This window comes from Myotis brandtii, unplaced genomic scaffold, assembly GCF_000412655.1.
Source record: "Myotis brandtii unplaced genomic scaffold, ASM41265v1 scaffold506, whole genome shotgun sequence".
NCBI classification, from domain to species: Eukaryota; Metazoa; Chordata; class Mammalia; order Chiroptera; family Vespertilionidae; genus Myotis; species Myotis brandtii.
In genome coordinates, this window is record NW_005369287.1 from 1,288,574 (window position 1) to 1,302,906 (window position 14,333).

Consider the following 14,333-nt stretch of genomic DNA (forward strand, 5'->3'; position numbering starts at 1 on the left):
CTGTACGCATGCACCCCTAGGCATTATTGGTTGTATTTACCCCTTTATTTAAGTACTACCTCAGAAAGAAATAGCTATATATTTCCTTGAGGGAACAAAATATTTTTCCAGCTCTTGCTGTGTATGAGGCACCATTCTAAACACTATTTCTGCAGTATCTCGTTTAAGCATCATAGCAGTCCTTTAAGATGACTCTTTTTTTTATTTTTATTTTTTTTAGGCAGATGAGTTTTATTTTAAGACAACTGACAAGAGGAACCATACAAAAACGTATAAGGCGAACACTCTTAAACCCACCACCACCAGGGTTAAGAACCAGAGCTTCCCAGAGCCTCCGTGTACCCATCCTCTCCCAAACCTTTCCCACCAACAGGTCAGTTTAGTTTTCGTGTCCCATGTAGTCTCAGTCGTTTAATAACTGCACCAGAGACGGCCCCGTCTTAGAAGTGGAGTCCATCATAAAGAAGCTGGTCCTACTGGGCAGAGCAGTGCTCAGTGGGCCCCACCCTGGTCACCTGGGCCGACTGGTCACCTTGCCTCATGGGTTCTTGGAGGGGAGGCATCTGCCTTCTGGCCACAGGGACTGCAGCCGGGGTGTCTGGAGGCCCATGAGTTGGGGGCAGCCATGCCCAGAGCTGTTCATAGAAAGTAGAGGAATTCTTTCCAAATACTGCCACCTAATTCTGAACTTTTCCATTGCTCACTCCAGAATTTTTATACCCAGCCATTCATATTGTTTAAGTATAAATACACATATGCGTTCATGACTATGATGTTACATTTCTGCCTCATGTGTATGCACTGTCGCCAACAAGAGAATTGCCAGGGATCCTGGTTATATGAATCTTAGATAAACAAGAAATGCTTTGTTATTATGAGTAGACCCCAAATATTGCACAGCACATACTTATGCTGAAATATGATTTGTTTTTTTAAATCTAAGATTCCGATTTTACTGGGATTCTTAAATTTTTACTTGCTAAATCTAGCAACCTTACTTGTAGTAGTTGTTCACCCATTCACATGGCTTCCAGACATTTCCTAACCTTGTCGTCTTCCTCTAGAAGTTCCCACATCTGTCAATAATCTTAAAATAGGCTTACAAGTGAACACAGGTGTCCTGGTGTCCAGATGCCTTGACATCATGGTGGCATCTTCTGGGCCTGGGGCCCTTTATAAAATGTGAAGGACCAAGAGCACCTGGGCCGACTGGTCACCTTGCCTCATGGGTTCTTGGAGGGGAGGCATCTGCCTTCTGGCCACAGGGACTGCAGCCGGGGTGTCTGGAGGCCCATGAGTTGGGGGCAGCCATGCCCAGAGCTGGTGACGAAGTCTGGCTTGATGGCCACACCCAATGGCTGGGAACAGCCTTTGCCTGGGTTTCTGGGCAGCTCACCACCCTCCTCCTGGGATCAGAGGCCGGGCTCCTAAGATGACTCTTTGAGGGAGATATTATTAATCCTCTTTTTATAGTCTCAGCATTATTATGTAGCTTGTACAAGGTTTCAGAATATTATAGACTGAATGCATTGCCCCAAATTCTTGTTGAGACCCCCAACCCCCCCATGTGAGCATATTATGATGTGAGGTCATGAGACTGTAGTCCTTATGATGGGATTAGTGCTATATAGGGAGAAACACTAGAAAAAATAAAAATAAATAAAATTTTCAAAAGGAACAGAGATTCTACATTGGATCTCAGGTTTCCTTCCTCATTCCTTATTCCCAGAGTGCCCTTGTTCTGCTTAGCGTCCACCTTAGAATTTATGACTCAGGTGGACTGTCTGCCTAGATATGGTTTCCTCTCTCTTGCATTAATGCTTCTGACACAACTTCAAGAACTCTGGACCAGTCCCGACCCTCTGTAAACAGTCTGAAATCTCAAGGTATCCATGGAGTTCCTGATGCAGCAAGCACACTGTGCTCTTGTTTGGAAGCGGAGAATTAGATGAGGGTAGAAAGAGAAGTCAAGGTTCAGAATCCAGGATGAAGTTGGTGGTATGAAGAAGGCATTAAGAGTTGGCTTATTGTTTGGCTATGAAGAAAGAAACTGGACGAATCTTAGAAGGAACAGAAGAGTGGACGTTTTTTGTTTTGTTGTTCTTGGTGTTGTTTTAAATACAAAAGGGACTGCATGGGTGTAATGGCTGAAGGGGCCCATGGAGAGATGATGTCTGAGCTTATAGTCCTTGCAAAGACTATCTGATTAACCTGCCAAATTGAAGGGGCTAGATATCTTTGCTGCATTTTATATAATAACCTTGAGCCAAGGCAACACTGGTATCACAAAATTATTATTCTTACCTCCTAATGATAAAGACAGTCACAATGCTTATTTCCATGTGAGACCTTAGGGACAAATTCAGTGCGTAAAACCCAATGATGCAGGATAAGATAATACTGGTAGGCTGAACCTTGTTGTTGCCAAGAAAAGGAGCTGTGTTTGCCACCTCAAATTAGCCAAAACACCACAAAAAGCCTAAATTGATTCAGTAATTTCACTTTCTGTTTTGCTATTTGCTTTCAGCTAAATCTCGTATTTTCCTCTTTCAGAGACTCTGTGTAGCTTCTGTGTCTGCAGTCTCTGCCTCATGGTGAGATTCACCAACTAATGTCAGCACCTTGGTCACCTCCAACGCTGAAAGCAAACAGCAGCAAATCATTCTAAGGTCATTTGATGATAAATGCACTATTAATGGGTCAGGAAGACAAATGGAGTCAAACGGCAAATCCATGTGATTTCATAAGAGTTTATTGTCAGGGCGAGGTTAGTTCAGTTTCAACATGATATATAGAGAGTATAATTTTTATGACATAAACATTTGTACACCATACAATTGAGTTGCAGTAACAGGCATCCAGGGGTAATGAGGTGAGGCTCCCATTTTGTGAGCTGAAACTTTAGAACTAATGTTGTCTTTCTTTTGCTGCTGCACAGCCAATAGACTGTGAGTTGCTGTCACTTCTCCTACAGGGCATGGCCTTCTGTCTGAGACTGAGTTCCTGGGAAGACGAGAAAACTCACAGCAGGCCATACTCATTTGTTTCCTGTAGTAAATTTTCTGGCTAAAGCAGTGGCTTTCAAATCCCATGGTTTGTTTGTTTTCCTTTTTATTGAATTTATTGGAGTGACACTGATTAACAAAATTGTACAGGTTTCAGGTGCACAAGTTTACATCACATCATCTGTACATTGCATTGTGTGTTCATCAACCCCAGTCAAGTCTCTGTTCATTACCATTTATACCTCTTATGCCCTCTCCTCCACCTCTTCCCCCGCCCACCCAGCAATCACCACATGTTGGCCATATCCATGAGTTCTTCATCTTATTTTTTCTTTTTCACTCAATCCCTCCACCCGCCTCCACCCAGCCCCTCCCCCAAAGCTGTCAGCCTGCTCTCTATCTACGAGTCTGTCTCTTTTTTGCTTGTTAGTTCATTTTGTTCCTTAGATTCCACATATGAGTGAAATCATATGGTACTCTGATGGGCTTATTTCACTTAGCATTGTCCTATAAGCACCATTCTTCCAAGGCAGTTTAAGGGTACCTTTTTTTATGAAGAAAAGAAGGTAGGGCTTCTGATTTATTCTTTAATTTAAAAATGGATTCCACTAATTTAAAAAAGTTTGAAAGCTCCTGATTTGTGGTTTAATTCGATTTTGAGCAGAAAATCCACTAATAATTAGTGGATGATCACATAAGGGTAAGAGAATAACGCAGTAGACGCATTGTCTTGGGCCCACAGATAACAATTGACACATACTCTTTGGGTATTTCTCATAACAGCAAACTGTGTTTCTGTTTGTTTGTTTTTACATTTGATAACTCCAAAGGGAACCATAGAAAGATCAGCCCAACAAATGGGTTTTGGATTCAGAAAGGACTGCCTTTACCAGTAATGAGGGCTTGAGTCACTTATTTAACCTGATTCTCCATTTCTAGTTTTAAAGGGGCCATTCATGCCTACCTCATAGGGGCGATATAGGAATAGAGGATGGAACAGGTGAGTCACAAAAAGAGTAGTTGGTTTTTTTTCCCTTTTATTTATTTCTGTTCTCATATAATTATCACATAAAAACCAATTTCTCCTGATTGGCTAACAAGTCAAGTTTCCAGGCCACCATCTATCCAGTTCATTACAGAAAGAAGGAGAGACGTATTCTGAGCCCAGTCTCGACATGGTCATCATGAAAACAAGGGTTTATAAACAAAGAAGATGTGCATGGTGCTGGCTGCCAGAATTCCGAATTAGGTGCCTTAGGGCTCACCCCAGGTTGCCTGGTGATATAAGTGTGCTGGGCTCCTCCCAGAAAAAAAGGTCTGTGCTTGAGCCCGATTCCTGCAGACCCACAGCATCCAAGTTTTCCATGTGCTGTGCTGGGAGGCTGGCATGTCTTAGAACTGCCCTAAATCATTGGTGTCTTACCTCAGACCTCTTAATATCCCAGCCTAAATGTTAATGGCACCCATGCAATGTTGCTCTCATGTTTGTTGCATGAAATAGAAGAGTATGGGGCCTTTGGCTGGAGCACAGAATCACATGATACCCAGCTACCCATGAGCCCAATGATATCTCTCCATAAGATGCCAAGTGAGAGGGACCATGATAATAATTAGCCGTTTGTCCAAAGTTCCGACAGAACCTAGTGACTTTTATTGGTGTTTGCCCTGAGCAATGTACTAAAAAAATGTAGCTGTGATAATAATGCTAAAACCTTCCCTATCTTCAAAGAGCTTCTATTCTAAAATAGGCGCTGTAACAAATATTTTTTCCACACCAAGACTATATTCATTGACTGAAATGTACCTTGTAGTGTGTTACACGCTTAAAGGTAATTAAATGCCCCAACAGACATCCTTTCGATTGGAATTGGTGAAATTTGAGTAAAAATATTTGAATTTGTACTTAATTTTTTGTGGTATTTAGTTTAAAACTACTTGATAAGTCAAATGAAAACACCAATCATATATTAAGGAGACATGTTTGATCTAGCTAATTAGGTAGCAGTGCTATAAATACTTTAGCAAAAATTTATACATGAATAAAAAATTAAATTATTGTATCCATTAAACATAACATGTCAAATCTATAAATTTAAAATAAACAGAACTTCATAACCTTCTATAATTCAGAAATTGAAAAAAATCAAAACATGCCTTTTCTCCCATGAGTTAAAAATTTTCCCAAATCGTGATTTTTTATGAAGACACATTCTTTTGAGTAAGGCATTTAATGCAGAAAATGATGTCAGCTTGGCAATTTGTAATTATGTTATCAATATACTTTTATTGTGATAAATAATATTTATAATAATATTTCTTTAAATGTTATATTCATTTATATCATTATTATATTTAGGCAGCTTGATGTCTTCCAATAAATAGTGAATAGCTACTAAGTTCCACACAAGTCCAGACAATTTCCATGCAAAGCAAAAGATCGGTCATTGCCCCTGACCTCCCAAGTGTTAAGTCCAACAGGGCAGGCAAAAATCATACAACTGCTCATTCACTTCGAATGTGACGTTTATGAGAGAAGGATTAACATATGATAAGACAGAATGTCACAGGGAGTCTTAACCTGTCTAGGACTCACCTATAATGATGGTTTACAGGCTGAGGCCCAGGACATGGGTGGAAGAAATGCTCTAGGTGTAAAGGAAGGACCGCGGCATACAGAATAGAGATCTGGGAAGAGGAGGAGAGGAGGCAGGATTAGACGGAGGAAGTAGTCAGCGTCATGCCAAGGGAGCTTTAGGGAAGGAAAATAAAAATACATAATAACTTGTTGAAAGAGGGCAACTAGAAAAACCAGTTTTAAACAGAGGATAATATAGGACACAGATGTCTGGTTAAGAAAGCAAAAGGAATTCCTGGCAGGGAAACTGCTTGAATAAAGGCAGGGAGTAAGGGGTCTGCAGAAGTTAACATATGGGAACGCAGGAAAAACCACAGTAGGCTGGGGGAAGTTTAGAGCCAGAGGAAGGAAAGATTGCTTGGAACCAGATGGTGGCAGGCTTCGTATTCTGCGGGGAGGAATTTGAATGCTATTCCCAGGGCAATGGGGAGCCACAGATGATCAGATGTAGCTTAGAGAGGCTGCTCTCTCCGTATGGGTTGGGGTTAGAAGAAGAGTTAGCAGGGAGTAGCAGTCACATTCCAGAGTGTAAATGACAAGGGCTTGTACTGGAACACTGGATGTGAGATAAACGAGCAACACTAGATTTGAGAGCAATTTTAATGTATAGATTGCCCAAACTTGGTCACATCTTGTATTGAAAGGAGGGATGGAATTGTTTTAGCTTTGCGTTGTACTGTTTTGCTTCCTGGGAGATGTTGACAGTGCAAAAATAAGGCTTTTTACAAAGTTAGCCTCTCTGTCCTCCTACCTAAAGGGCCAATTTGGAGAGTTAGAGCCAGTTGTTCTCATTGGCTGTGACACTCATCAGCCTTTGTGTGCTCACATTTCAGGCTCAGAATGCTGGAGAAACATTCTGGAACTGGGTGAAGCCAAGTTTCGGATGCTGTGGATAATTGGCTTGGCTTGTGTCACGTGTCGGGGACAACTGAGCACGGAAATCGCAACGTAGATGGCGGTCAAGGACAGTGGTGCTACTCCTGGGAGCTTCTGACATCACGCCCCAGGATCACAGGTAGGAAAGAACAACTCAATAGCCTGGGCATTCCTCTCTGAGCATCAGTGGGCCCACAGCTGTACCTTCAGATTCTAGTCTGTGTTCTCTCCTGGTAGTAGCTACTGAATTTTGCGACCCAAACTTAAAAGTGTATCTACATTAACATGTCTCTGTTTGCTGCCAAATATTCTCAGTATTTTTCATTGTCTAATGGAATACTGAATTTATTTACTTTTTTTTTCTTCTGAGATGAAAACTGCCAAGTTTACAGGTTCTCTGAAAAGCTGCCACTACATAAATACCCTGAGAACATACTGTATTGGACCTCTTTCTTTAACAAAAACTAGGGAGTTATCTCTCAGAATGTTCATACAAACTGAAAGAGAGAATTCAGCTGGAAAAGATGCTACTGAAAACAGTAGAGGAAATACCTTCTTATTATCAGCTCATGATACCAACTCTAATGTTACATTCAAAATTAGTGAACAGAGAAATAATGAATGAAGAGTAAGGAAAGATTTGAGGAAAGGAATGCAAGAGGTATCCCATAGGAACCCCAGGGAGACCATTTAGAAAGTGTGATAAGAGGAGACTTTTATGTCATATGGTATGATAATTATTTGTTTGGAGGTAACATATTAAAGTGTAGATCTTTGGTGGGGAAGGGCTGGGTCTCTTTCATCTTTCAATTCCATTCACAATTCAGTGGGTCTGACTAAATAATAAAGAAATGAATGAATAAATGATTTAACAAGCAGCAAATGAAACAGACACAAAATACAAGTAATATAAAACACAACTTGAACTAAAAAATTGTGGGAGCTGGCTTAGCCCTGGGGCAAATCCAAAGAAAGGTGAATTGAACTCAGAAAAAGCTGTACTGAGCTAGACAAAGATCAGCACTGAGCATCCTTAGGAATTTATTTTTTAAATTATTTTTACATCCAGAAAAATTCATGACACTTTGTTTTATCAGGTTACTCTGTTGTGTATCTATGTATCTATTGTAGGTGTGGAGTGATGGTGATTTTTTAATTCTAGAAATTATGATGACTAGGCTTTTCTTATCCTGACAGTTCAGATGGACACAAAAATTAATGCCCAATTACCAAACCTATTCTTTCTGCTTCCTGAAATCTGATCTAGGGACTCTGGGTGGGGGTGGGGAAGTGCACATTAAATGTAAATCTTAGGGTCCTATGCCTCCTACTTTTTTCTTACCAGCCACACCCAATCATCTGAAAACTTCTATCTTTTCATATTTCTCTCTGCTTGCTTTTGTTTCCAATATGGTTTTGGGGTTTAGGAAGCGTTTGCTTCTGTCTTTGATTACTTTTATATATTTTATATATATCACAGTTTAATTTTCTCAAATTCTAACTCAGATTTGGCGTGCTCCTACTCAGCATCTCCTGATTATTCCCCACATTGCTCCACATATATAACATTCCCCTTGTACCTGTGGCCTGTTGACGATAGAGAGATCCTTCATTCTCTCCACACATGCTTTCCTCCAACTTTTAGCCAATGCTCTGTCCATGAGCCATCGTGATACTTTTGTTCAGGCATTTAATATGTTTTTCTCTTTTAAATAGCCTTTTAAAAATATGCTTTTATTGATTGTAGAGAGAGAGGATGAGAAACAACCATTGCTACCTCCTGCACGCCCCCTACTGGGGATTGAGCCTGTAACCCAGGCATGTGTCCTTGACCAGGAATCGAACCAGTGACCTCTTGGTTCATGGATCTAGCCTCATCCACTGAGCCATACCAGCTGGGATTAAATAGCCTTTTAAAAATGTTATTTTAAAATTCTTTATTGAAGATTTGTAGAAAAACTACTTGGGTTTTATTTAACTCATTTTAAAAATCTAATTAATTGCTAGATTTTCTGGTACATAGTCATAGTACATGTGAGTATGGTTCATTTTCTTTCTTTCTTTCCAAGTCTTTGGCATTTTACTTCATCTTGATTTTTTTTTCCACTAGCTAAGGCCTGACAATGTTGTAAAAAGTGACTTCTATAAAGTTCAGTGGAACCTAGAAATGTTTTAAGATTTTCACTATGATTGTATGTATATATGTCATTTTCTCCTATAAGTTTTATATGTTTTCTTCATATAACTTGAGACTTTACACATTTAGATTTACTGTATGCTTCCAGTGCATTGAAATTCTTTTTTATGAAATATGCTGTTTGATCTCTAATAAGGCCTTTTACATTAAAAAAATCTTTATTATTGAGAGTATTACAGAGTCCCCCTTTCCCCCCCCCCCCATTGTTCCCCTCCGCCTGGTTCCACCCAACCCCAGGCCTTTTACATTTAAGTTTGCTTCTGGCAGGAGGCCAATTGTAGTGCCCATTCTAGATTACCCTAAGAGCAGCTGCCTTCCCATTCTACTACCTTGTAGCCAGCCCACTGGGGTCCCACTCAAAAGACGCCTCAAAAACACAATTTTCTATTTCAGTATCTTATTTGTTTCTAGCATTTTATTTCTTTTTGTTTTTTCCCCCCTTTTTTTCTTTCCTCTTTAAGATTTTGTTTTGTTTTGTTAAACCTCACCTGAGAATATTTTTTAATTGATTTCTAGAGAGAGAGGGAGGGAGGAAGAGAGAGAGAGAGAAAAACATCAAAACATCAGTATGAGAGAGACACATCAACTGGTTGCCTCCTGCATGTGCCTTGACCTGGGCTGGGGATCAAACCTGAACAATTTCGTTTAAAATTTTGCTTCGTGTTCTCTTTGCATATTGTCTGTTCTCCTTGCATACCTGGGGATTCTGAGTGTTTCTGTAAGACGCTCTGCTAGAGCTCCTGCTTGCGTTGTTTGATTGGTGCTGTATGGGGCAGGTGCACTGTTAAAGTGAGCAGGCATAGAGCTCAATATCATGATGCAAATGCCCTGAATGTCAAAATGAGAAGTGGTGTGTTTTGTGTGTGTGTGTGTGTGTGTGTGTGTGTGCGTGCGTGTGTGTGTGTGTGTTTTAGGCATTAACATCCCTAGCTTTTTGCAGTCATTTTATTCCATTTCCTCCTAGAAGACCCATCTTTTGTTGGTTTGTTTTCAGCAAAATGCCAAGGAGTCTGTGCTCTGTGGGGGCTGTGGCAGGGATGATGGGGTTGCTGACTAATGCTCAGTAAAAGGTCTGCACACATGATCTTTGGTACAGCTCTGCTGTACCTGTCATCTTTAAGACCAAAGCTCCTCTAGCCTTTCTCCAGCAGATACATCCCTCCTAACACATTGCAGGCTGTGGTTATTCGGCCTTTGTATATGTCAACAGTCCAACTGTTTTTAATCTTTAAACCTTTTATTGTAATTGCTTACACATTGGTGGCCTCTCCAGCATCCTCCTTTCCCTTGGCTAATATTTTTACTCTTTAGTTTGTTTCTGTACTTCTTTTTCCATGGGCCTTCAGAAGAAAGGGGAAACCATGTACGTTCTGGTGTTCTTCTTGAACCTGGGGTCCTTGTGAAATTTTCTATTCCTGGAGCTGTAAAGTTAATCCCTGTTACTGTGGTGGGAAGTGAGGCTCCTTGTTCCTATGCCCAGTCCTTATGTTAACGTCCTCAGCCTGAACGTGTACCCACCCCTCTCACTTAGGGCCTTCATTCCCACCTTGGCATTTTACACGGAGCAGAGTGACCCTTACCAGGTACATCTGATTTCATTTCCTCAAAGTGCATATGGTTGAGCCTCCTGACAATTGTTTCACCAGGTGATCACATAAATCCTTCCTGGGGGTCAATGGCCTTCAGGAGAGTGTTCTGGGAAGTGTGGCAGAGTGGCTTCAAAGAGCTCACCAAGTTTCATGCTCCACAACTATGCATGTTGACCAAAATAAATAAATAAATAATAAAAGAATAAAACCATGGGCTTGGAGTAGGATAAGTCTGTGAAACAAATCTTGATTCTGACATTTTGAGGAGCAAATAACCCCAAGAGATTCTATTTCCCATCTCTGTTAAAAAGTGAGGGTGCCAAACCTATTCAGTCCAAGTGAAATTTATATAAAAACTAGAGGCCCGATGCACAGATTCATCCAGGGCGTGTCCAGCCCCGTCTTGCCCAGTCCAGATCTGGCCACTTGGGGCTGGCCGGCCAGGGAGGGACCCCGGGAGGTTGGCCGCCCCTGGGAGGGAACAGGAGAGGGCTCCAGGGCATTTCTGGCCCATCTCACCCAGTTCCGATCAGCCGGACCCCTGCAGCAAGCTAACCTACTGGTTGGAGCATCTGCCCCCTGGTGGTCAGTGCTCATCATAGTGACTGGTCGAATGAACGGTTGGACACTTAGCATATTAGGCTTTTATTATATAGGATCGTGATGAAAAATGTCTTTAACACTCAGAGGCATCCTGGCATGAGAATTTTTCCTTGTGTCTAGAATCATGCCCAACTTGGGTTGAAAGGCTAGGTGGCAAATCTTGTTGTAAATATTTTTCCTGTATTTATTTATTGAATCTTCAGGAAAACACTGAAATGGATGGACTAATATGATTTCTATCTTGAAAATAAAAAACAAGGAACAGGAACATGAAATAACTTGATTATGGTCATGTAACTAGAAGAGCGACCAAGCAGGGATGTCACCATAGGGCCCTGTCCCATCCCTATTCTTCTTAACTACTACACACGTGGCCTCTAGCACCACCCCACCCGGAATCCTAGAAAGGGCCAGGTTTGGCAACAGGAATCCATATTTAGTAGCAATAGACAAGTAGCAATGAAAACTAAGATATTCATATGCAGTCATTGGTAAAAGACTTAACCAGGACAGCTTAGACTCCTTTTATTGGTTATATTTGTCACAGTAAAAGGAGTCAAGAAGGAATGAAATAAAACGTGTGACTCTGGTCTGGATGCTACCAGGTGAGGCCCATGGCCCTGCAGCCTGGGCATTGCCCGAGAGCTTGCCAGAAATGGAAATTCTGAGACTCCTCTCCAGAATTGCTGAATCAGAGTCAGCAGGGATGGAGCCCTGAAATAGGTGTTTCACGGGCTCTCTGGGTGATTTTGATGCACTGTGTATATATAGTGTTTGATAAGACTGCTTGAAAGTTTGCGGATATCCCCATGTAAATTGTAAGAATTTTGCCTCCATTCTATGAAGCAGAGATGCTTGAACCATTTTCCAATGGAATAAAAGAGGATACAGAGACATGTATAAGGTAAAAGTCCTTTTCATTGACCCCTATCCAGAATTCCCTCACCTGTACCTACCAGGTTATGTGGAATTCCCATTCTCATGTTTTAATTTCCTCTCATTGTTATAAGATTTTTTTGTTTGTTTACTTTCTGGAAGGGAGAGTATATCAAGGAATTGGTTGAGAAAATAGGATCAGTTAGTTGGGGGTGGAGGAGGGATAGCTCTATATGAATATTGTTTAGATGGAGCAGAATGGTTCTTCATAGCCCAAGACCAGCTGTCAGAAACTTGCCCACACCCCTCCTGAGCCCTAAAGTAACTATTTTTATGTACTTTAGAAACTTTGGATTAACCATCTTTCTGCTAGAATAATTAAAAATAAACAAACAAACAAGATTTAGGATTTTCCCCTCTGTGTCAGCTCCTTTGAGATGCCTAAATATGGAGATGGGCCAGTTGAGTATCTATCTATGTGTTACTGAATTGCAAATAATTTGTGCAAAGACCAGCACATTTCCCACTTTGGCCTACTTTAGAAAGATGCAACTCCTCAAAAAAAAAAAAATAAAGCTTGCTAGGAAAATGAGCTAATCCCACAGTTGCATTAAAAGGCAAGAGGAGTGAATGTTTAGGATTCAAACAATGCCACTGAGGGAGTTTGTGTTTCCTGCGGAGAACTGAGCCAAAAGGAGGCGGGCAGAGGGTCAGCAGTCATATAATCAAGGCTGTCAGCAGAGGTCATTGGATTCAGTTATGCATTCCCAAATCATGCCTTAAGCATCTATAGCCTCATAGCATGGTAATATTAAAAGCAAACATATTGAGGGCTTGTGGCAGGCCACATGGTCTGAGCTTGGCATGCATGTCACGATTCTGTGATTCTCTGTGGCTTCAGAGGTTGACAACTTACCAAGGGCACACAAGTGGTAAAGGTTAGTCTAATGTTTGTATCCTTTTGGTCTGATTCCAGATCCCATGTAAACTAACACTGCAGGAGTTTGCAAATCTCGATGGTGAGTTTAGACTTCAGATAGCCTAGGGCAGTGACGGCGAACCTATGACAAGCGTGTCAGAGATGACATGCGAACTCATTTTTTTGGTTGATTTTTCTTTGTTAAATGGCATTTAAATATATAAAATAAATATCAAAAATATAAATCTTTGTTTTACTATGGTTGCAAATATCAAAAAATTTCTATATGTGACACGGCACCAGAGTTAAGTTAGGGTTTTTCAAAATGCTGACACGCCGAGCTCAAAAGGTTCGCCATCACTGGCCTAGGGGGAGTTTTCATCATCTCGATATCATTCCTTTAAACCAGTGCTTCCCAGACTTATTGTGCCTATGAACCATTTGGGGATCTTGCAAATTCTGTTCAGAGGGCCTGGGGTGGGGCCTAAGAACCTGCATCTTAACCTCCCTGGTGATGCCGATGCTGCTGATACAGGCCCGAGCTTCGAGAAAGTAGCAAGACTGAACAACAATAAATCCTGTTCAATCGAGCCGCAGTCCAGCAGGTCGAGTCTACCTCTACTTGCTTTGATTGGCTGGATACTTCCAGATGCTGCGTATTGCCCTTCAGGGGTCAGCTCACTTAACTAATGAGCTGCATACGCTGTTTCATCAACTTGCCCCCAGTGGATGGAGTTACAAGAAGGAATCTCTTTGTCTCTCCCTGATTTCTTTCCTGCTCTGGGGCAGCCTGTGAAATAGGTAGTGTATGCCAGCGGTTACAGATTACGCATTGATTTAGCTAACTGAGTGCAATTATAAGACCTCAGAGGGGGCCAAACAGGTTTCGAGGTCTATGGGATGCTGAACATCTCTGCCCCAATGTAGCAATTATGCAGGTCTTAGTGGTCTCCTTATGCAGCCCCAGGTAGAAAAGCAATCAATCCTCATGATATGAAATGTGAATCTGGCTAGTGACCTATTGGTGTCCTCTCGCAAGGCTTTCTAGCTCTTTTAGGTTTTATTTCTGAGAACACGGGAGAAAGCTTAATGATGTAATTAATTCAATAAGCTGCACGTGTCAGTGAGGCTATATCACCCCTGCCTACCTCCTTCACCCCGTGTGCGACTGAGGATGAAGACACTGTCTTTTCCTGGGCTGTCTGGGCCGCTGCTGCTCTGAATTCATTCTCTGGTAAGCCCGACCAGCATTTATCTTGTGCTGATAAGGACTGGAAAAATGAAACTATGGGAGTGTGAGCTGATCCCTGGGACATTCTCTCTCTCCAGGGAAAGCTCTGGGAGTGACACCACCGGACAGATAACCCCTGCGGTGTGTTGGCTCGCCACCGCAGCAGGGCAAAACAACAGCAAGGCTTATCTGTGGAGTGGAGACCAGCAATGGGGCACGTGGGGGTTCTTCTGCAGGCTTACAGAATGTGCGGAGGTTATTGTTATGAAGAAGAATACAGGATGAGATACAGGCCTGTGATGGGCCTGTGCCAGGGAGGGACTCTGAAGCGTAAACATCATTAGCTCTGCAGTCAGTTGGTTTACTTTTGCCTGTATTATCGCTCTTGGGTTTATCCTCAGC

The 14,333-nt window shown here is 41.6% G+C and overlaps 1 long non-coding RNA gene across 1 annotated transcript; it reads right to left on the bottom strand.

Moving 5' to 3' along the window:
* Window positions 1–210: 210 nt before the first annotated feature.
* Window positions 211–1,423, bottom strand: LOC106727951. The gene is made up of 2 exons (XR_001364185.1): window positions 1,201–1,423; window positions 211–515 (listed from the first exon to the last, which is right to left on the bottom strand). It is a non-coding gene; the product is annotated as an uncharacterized LOC106727951 (long non-coding RNA).
* Between the last annotated feature and the right edge of the window lie 12,910 nt (window positions 1,424–14,333).